Genomic DNA, 7,411 nt, shown 5'->3' with positions numbered 1-7,411 from the left:
GACATTCAATGAAAGAGATAAATTTCATTTATTTCTGATGAAAATACCAGAGCTGAACAGAAAATTTAACTTCAAATGCAGAACTCAAGAGAAACATAAAAAAGTAAAAAGGAAAGGAAAAAAAACCTTTATTTTAAAAGTTAAAAATCTTATAACCATATTTGGGAAGATGATTTGTTTAACCCTTAAGATCAATATTTCTGTTATGGGTATATTTTGAGAGTGCAGGTATAATTTGATTTTATAATGATGATATAAAAAAGAAAGTAGAGAAGGAAAGGGGATTCCACTGTCAAAAGAATAAAATGATGTTAAAATGGGGTAAATTACATTACATGAAAAGGGAAAAAAGACCTATTACAATTGAGCAAAAGAAGAGAGGGGAATGAACATTGTGTGAACCTTATTTTCATCAGATTTGGTATCTGAGAGTGTATCTGATATATTTAGCTTCACAGAAAAAACTTGTCTCACCCTATATGAAAGAAGGAGGGGAAAGGGGAAAGGAAAGGGGAAGGCTAATAGAAGGGAGAAGAGAAGTAGAAGGGAAAAGATATAAGAAAGGGGGAAAGGCTGTAAAAATGGAGGTATGTTTGAGGGAGGGAGGTAGTCCGAAGCAAAATACTGTGGAGGAAGAAAAGGGGGAAAGGAAAAAGAAAAGTATAATTGGGGGAAACAATTTTAAAACAATTTTAAATGTGAATGTGAATGGGATTAACTCTCCCATAAAATGAAAATAGATCGCAATCTGGACTAAAAGCTAGAATCCTAAAATTTGCTGTTTACAAGGCACACATTTAAATATGACTGATACATTCGGAGTAGATGTAAAAGGCTGGAGCAGAATCTATTTTGCTTCAGCTGGAGCATAAAAAAGCAGGGTAGCAATCCTGATCTCAAATCAAGCAAAAGCAAAAACAGATCTAACTAAAAGAGGCAAGGAAAGAAACTATATCTTGCTGAAGGGTAACATAGATAATGAAGCAATTTCAATACTAAACATTTATGTACCAACTGATATAGCATGCAAATTCCTAAAGGAGAAGTTAAAAGAACTGCAAGAATTATACAAAATATCAAGAATTTCAAGGAAATTAATGAAAAGAAATGCAAATGTTGGTGGTCAACTGTACCAGACCTAAACTATCAGAAAGCGGTGGTCATCAAAACTATTTGGTACTGGCTAAGAAATAGAGTTGTAAATAATGTAATAGATTAACTTCACAAAACAAAATAGTCAAGACTATAGTAATCTAGTATTTGACAAACCCCAAAACCCCAGATTTTAGGATAAGAACTTACTATTAAACAAAAACTTCTAGGAAAATTGGAAAATAGTTTGGCAGAAAGTAGGCATTGATCCAAAATTAAAACTATATACCAAGATAAGGTTGAAAAGACTTCATGATTCAGACATGAAGAGTGGTCTTATAAGTAAATTAGAACAACAAAAGATAGTTTACTTCTCTGATGTGTGAAGAAGAAAGGAATTTGTGGCCAAAGAATAATTAAGAGTACCTATGGAATGCAAAATGGATAATTTTGATTATATAACTAAGAAATTTTTGTACAAAAAAAAAAAAAAACCTCACTACAGACAAGATTATAAGGGAAGCTGAAAACTGAGGAGTTTTACATTCAAGAGTTCTGATCAAGGCCTCATTTCTAAAATATATAGAGAACTGATTCAAAATTTATAAGAATCTAAGCCATTCTCCAATTGATAAATGATTAAAGGATACGAACAGACAATTTTCAGATGAAGGAACTAAAATCTTTTCTAGTCATGTGGAAAAAAATGCTCTAAATCATTATTGAGCAGAGAAATGCAAATCAAGACAACTCTATGGTACTACAACACACGTCTCAGATTGGCTAAGATGAAGGAAGAGATAATGATGAATGTTGGAGGGGATACGGGAAAACTGGGACTCTAATACGTTGTTGGCGGAACTATGAATGGATCCAACCATTCTGGGGAGCAATTTGGAACCATGCCCAAAGAGCTATCAAACTGTGATACCATTTAATCCAGCAGTGTTTCTAATGGGCTTGTATTCCAAAGAGATCATAAAGGAAGGAACGGAACCTGATATGTAAAAAATGTTTGTGGCAGTCCTTTTTATAGTAGTAAGAAACTGGAAACTGAATGGATGTTCATCAGTTGGAAGAATGGCTGAATAAGTTATGATATATGAATGTTATAGAATATTGTTGTTTTATAAAAAATGATCAACAGGATGTTTTCAGAGACCCTATAAGAGACTTACATGAACTGATGGTAAGTGAAGTGAGCAGAATCAGGAGATCATTGTACATAGCAATAGCAATACTATTATCATGATCAATTCTGATTGGCATGGCTCTTTTCAACAATGAGATGATTCAGGCCAGTTCCAATGGTCTTGTGATGAAGCAAGCCAATTGCTCAGAGAGAGGACTGTGGGAACTGAGTATGGATCACAATTTAGAATTTTCACTCTTTTTTTGTTACTTGCATTTTGTTTTCTTTCTCATTTTTTTGATCTGATTTTTCTTGTGCAGCATGACAATTGTGGAAATATGTTTAAAAGAATTGTACATATTATATTACTTGCCATCTGGAGGAGTAAATGGAATAATGGAAAGAAAAATTTTGAAACTTTGCAAGGATCAGTGTTGAGAATTATCCTTTTGTGTTTTGAAAATAAAAACCTTTAGTAAAAAATGAAAAAATAAAGTTATTGATATTTTTTAACATCACCAGAGAGCTATTCCATGTAAGAAATAATATTCTTAAAGGAAATAAAAAGAAACAGTGGAAGAAAAAATCATCAAAACTCATCAATTCAATATAAAAGGCTAAGAATGTATGCAATGTATCATACCCATGATACTCCTATCTTAGCAAGAGATAGTCAAGTCTCTTCTTTGGAGATATTTTTGTTACTTATTTTATTAATATTTGTATTCTTTTTGTATTTATAACTTTGCAACATTTATATTTTATTAATTCCTAATTGTTCCTTCAATTTGTTAAAAACATTGTTTATATCATATAAATCTTTCTATTATCTGTTTTTGTCATATATTCCCAATTAATTAGCATTTAATTTGTTTCAAATTTTTTACTATTACCAAGATTCTTATATAAATATTTAATGTACAGAGGGACTAAGGATTTGTTTTTGTCAATGACTTTTTTGGGATAATAGAATCTCTGGATAAAAGCATGTGGAAATTTTAGTCACTTTATTTGCAAAATTCCAAAGTGCTTTCCAAAGTGTTTGCACTGATCCACAGCTCTATTAAAAAGTGTATTAATATATTTTCTTACAACCCTCTATTATTGACTATTTCCAGTCTATGCCATCTTTTCCAATTAACTATGAAGTGAAAATAGGATTTCTTATTATTGGTGATTTGGAATATGCTTATATCACTAATGCTGTTCAGTTTTGTTGTTTTTTAAATAATTCATATCTTCTGAACACATCAATAAGGGAGCCATGTTAGATATAAATGAAGATGTAAATGCAGGTATATGTGTATTGCATGAATTTATATATCAATGTTAATAAATGTGCATATATCTACATATAGGTTGTGTATGAATATCTGTATATATAAATAAATGTGTATTCATATGCATATATGAATATATATATACATTTTATGTGTTTATATATAGTTATATTGTTATATTATGTACACACACATACACATCACAAATATCTCTTAGCTGTCTATATATCTTAGATACTCAATCTTAACTGAAAAATTGTCCATGAAGACTTTCTCACGAAATCTCTAATTCATACTTCTCTTGTGGAATTTACAAGATATTATTTTAAATCATTTCATTCATTTACTTAAGAATTTTACTTTGCCATATTTTAAATAAATATTGTTTCAGGTAGTTTGCTATTATTTGCTATGTTTATTGTATAATCACCCCCTCTGTGCCTTCTACATAGTAGAAATCCAATATAATCTTACTGAATAAAAGTAAATTGGTTGCAGATTCTGATGTACCTTCAACACCAGATTCATAGTTTTTGAAGTTTATCTGTATGCTGTGAAATACTGTCCAATTTTTAGGTGGAGAACACAAAGAAATAAGTATTTTGAAAAGACTTCATATTCCTTAAATTATCTATCTACACTCCTAGTAACTTATGATATTTTCTTGCATGAATAAATTCTTTAGTGGTTATAATGGAGTTGTGATGAATATTATTACAATAGAATCTCTTGGCACTGTTTTCTTTAATGGAAACTCCACAAGTTTTTGGGTTTTTTTTTTTTCAGAAGTCAAAGGCAAAAAATAGAATGAAATACAGATTCGTTTAATTAAATCACACACAAAAAAGCATACAATTTCTTCACCTAAGTTAAAATCAATTTCAAGCATCCTTGCCACCCCAGTTCAACAGAAGTGATATCACTTCTACATATCTTTGGAATAAGATCAAATACAGGTTTGCACAATGGTTTCCTGCTAGTAGCACATTCCATACTTCAAACTCCTCTATTTGGGGTATTAAAAAGAGAGCATAAGTTCTAAACCTCATGTTCTTCCTTTATCACATGATAAATGAAATGTTTCTGAACTCATATATTATAAGTTCCACAAATATTTATAAAATACTCTTTGAAAGTCTGTAGAAGAAAAGTAAAAAGAAAAACGCATTACCCTTTAAAAATGCTTGATATTCACATCTCATGGTTTTAAGCACATTGTCTGCAGAACAAAAGCTATCCATAATACTCTGACAAAAGGAGCTTCAAGATGGACAATGAATCCTATCTGACTAAAAATAGTTACCTGGAGTAGTTAGAATATTGTGGGCATATAAAGTCCTAAAAAATAATTCAAAAGAATTTGTTTTGGAAGAAGTAGACTTGCATTACAAAAGCAGTTCTTCAGAATTTATACAGAACTTCAGGCAGAGTGATTCGATGGTTTTGAAATGAAAGACAATATCCAAAGAAAATGATGTATTGGTTCAATAGTCTATAAATTGATTAGAAGTTAATTGCCTACTTTTGAATATTGAATTTAAGTTAAAATGCTGATTGAGCAAGATATAAAGAAATAATGACAAATAGATATAAAATAAACTGGCATTCCCTATTCTTGATCATATTGTCATATTTACCTTAATTAATTTAACTGATTTTTTAAAAATGAAATGAATAGCCATGAATTTGGAGTGATAAGTCCTAAATTTGAACCCTTTCCTACATCTGTTTAACTGGATGACCCTGAAGATATAAATCAATTCCTTGTGGCCCTACTCTAGTGGATCTAGGCTAAATTCTATGATGTTAAAATCAGTTGTAAATCTTGTAAAAATTTCAAGACATTTAAGTATAGGATTGTCTGGACTGTTATTCTGGAAGCTGAGATACTTAGATATGAAAAAGGATGCCTCTTGCAGAAAATAGTTATTTATTGAACTAATAAATGAAGTTAAGAATTAAATTTATGAAAAAAAGAAGCAACCCTTGGTTAATTTGCCTATAATACTGTTCCTGTATACAGTGTTCTCCTGGTTCTGTTTACTTCACTCAACATCAATTCATGTAAGCCTTTCCGGGTTTTCCTGAATTCTACCTGCTCATCATTTTTTATAGCATAACAAAATTCCATTACATTCATATGCTGGTTCAATCATTCCCCAATTAATGGACATTCCCTCAATTTTCAGTTCCTTGCTTACCACCACAGAAGGAGCTGCTATACTCTGCATCCAGAGAAAGAACTTAGGAGTCTGAATGTAGATTAAAGCATAGAATTTTAATCTTTTTTGTTTGTTTTTCTCATTTTTTCCCTTTTGGCCTAATCTTTCTTGCACAACATGACAAATATGGAAATATATTTAAAATGATTGCACATATTTCAGAGTGCTTGATGTCTTAGGGAGAGGGTTGGTAAGGGAAGGAGAGAAAAATTTGGAACACAAAGTCTTACAGGAATTAATGTTGAAAACTATTGTACATTTATTTGGAAATATGATATGCTATTAAGGATGCATGGGGAAAATCTGAGCAGAGACACAAACAAAGGAGATGAGATGTTATATATGAGAAACCAACAATAAGTAGTCTGGTTGAAATGTAGAATGCAAGATGGTAAAACATTCTGCAAAGATAAAGTTGGTGAAAGACTTTTTATTGGAAAAAAGGGATTCTCATTTTATTCTAAAGACCACTGAGGTTATCCATACAAGGTTACTGAGTAGATAAATAAGATGGCTAACACAGTCATTTAGGAAAATTATTTTCAAGCTGTGGGGTTCATAGAAGGGAAAGCATTAAGACTGGGGCATGGAAACCTATTAGAACATTGTTGTAATAATCTAGGCAAGAGATAATTAGTATGATGATCATCAACATTGAAAAACAGCATTTTTTGTGACATGTGGAAGTAGGATAAACAACTTAGATTCTAATTAGACATCAGGAGAGGAAAGGCAGTAAAGGAGATAGAAAAGATAAGGATAATTCTGAGACTGCAAACCTGAATGTATGAAAAGATGGTAGTGGTCTGGACAAAAAATAAGGAAGTTATGAAGTATACCAGGTTTGAATAGAAACAATTGAAAATAATGTAATTTCAACAAATATTGTAAAATAAAATAATTTCAATATGAATGTGAGATTCCTAAAAATACATCCAGGTGATGTCCACTAGGGACTTAGGGATGTAAGACAAATTCAAGAGAATGATAAAAATAAATAAGAATGCTATACTTTTGTTTTGACTGTGATGTGATATTATTTACCTATATTGAGAAAGAAGTTAACTGTAGATACTCAGATCTTTCACATGAATTCTTGTCTAACAATTAGTCCTCTGTTTTGTATTTGCGTAGCTGTTACAAAACAGAGGGCTAATTGTTAGACTCGTGTAAGTTTTTATATTTTTATTAAATGTCATCCTTGTAAATGTAATCCATTTTATTGTATCCTGCTGAAATATGTTAAATATTAAATCTATGATTAAACTGTACCATCTACAAATTTTTTAGAAATATTGTAGTAAGATAAGCATAACTAGGACATGTTAGAATGACATGAATTATTCATACTCCATCTAATAATTAGCAAAAGAAAGTTTCAATAGCAGAAAACAGATATTCACAAAGGACACAGTATTGATTCAGTTGAATGTAACTTTCCTGTGCTGTTGCTTTCTATTCTGCTTATCTTTGAGTCAAAAGCCTCAGAGAAGAGCTAAAGTTCTTTGTACCTTGGCTCTTTTGCACTTAGGAAACAAGAAATCTTTGTCAATGGCATGACCATTAGTCCCTTAAGTTAATTAAATCTCAAGTATAAGTTCAATACTTTTAAATAAAAGAAGTGCTTAGCATAGTTAAGAGACTCTGTTTGGCACGCCCCTACCATAACCTATGCTTTGGTGACA

This window comes from Antechinus flavipes, chromosome 2 (genome assembly GCF_016432865.1).
Source record: "Antechinus flavipes isolate AdamAnt ecotype Samford, QLD, Australia chromosome 2, AdamAnt_v2, whole genome shotgun sequence".
Lineage (NCBI taxonomy): Eukaryota > Metazoa > Chordata > Mammalia > Dasyuromorphia > Dasyuridae > Antechinus > Antechinus flavipes.
The sequence above is the reverse complement of the archived record's forward strand: the minus strand, read 5'-3'. Positions refer to the sequence as shown.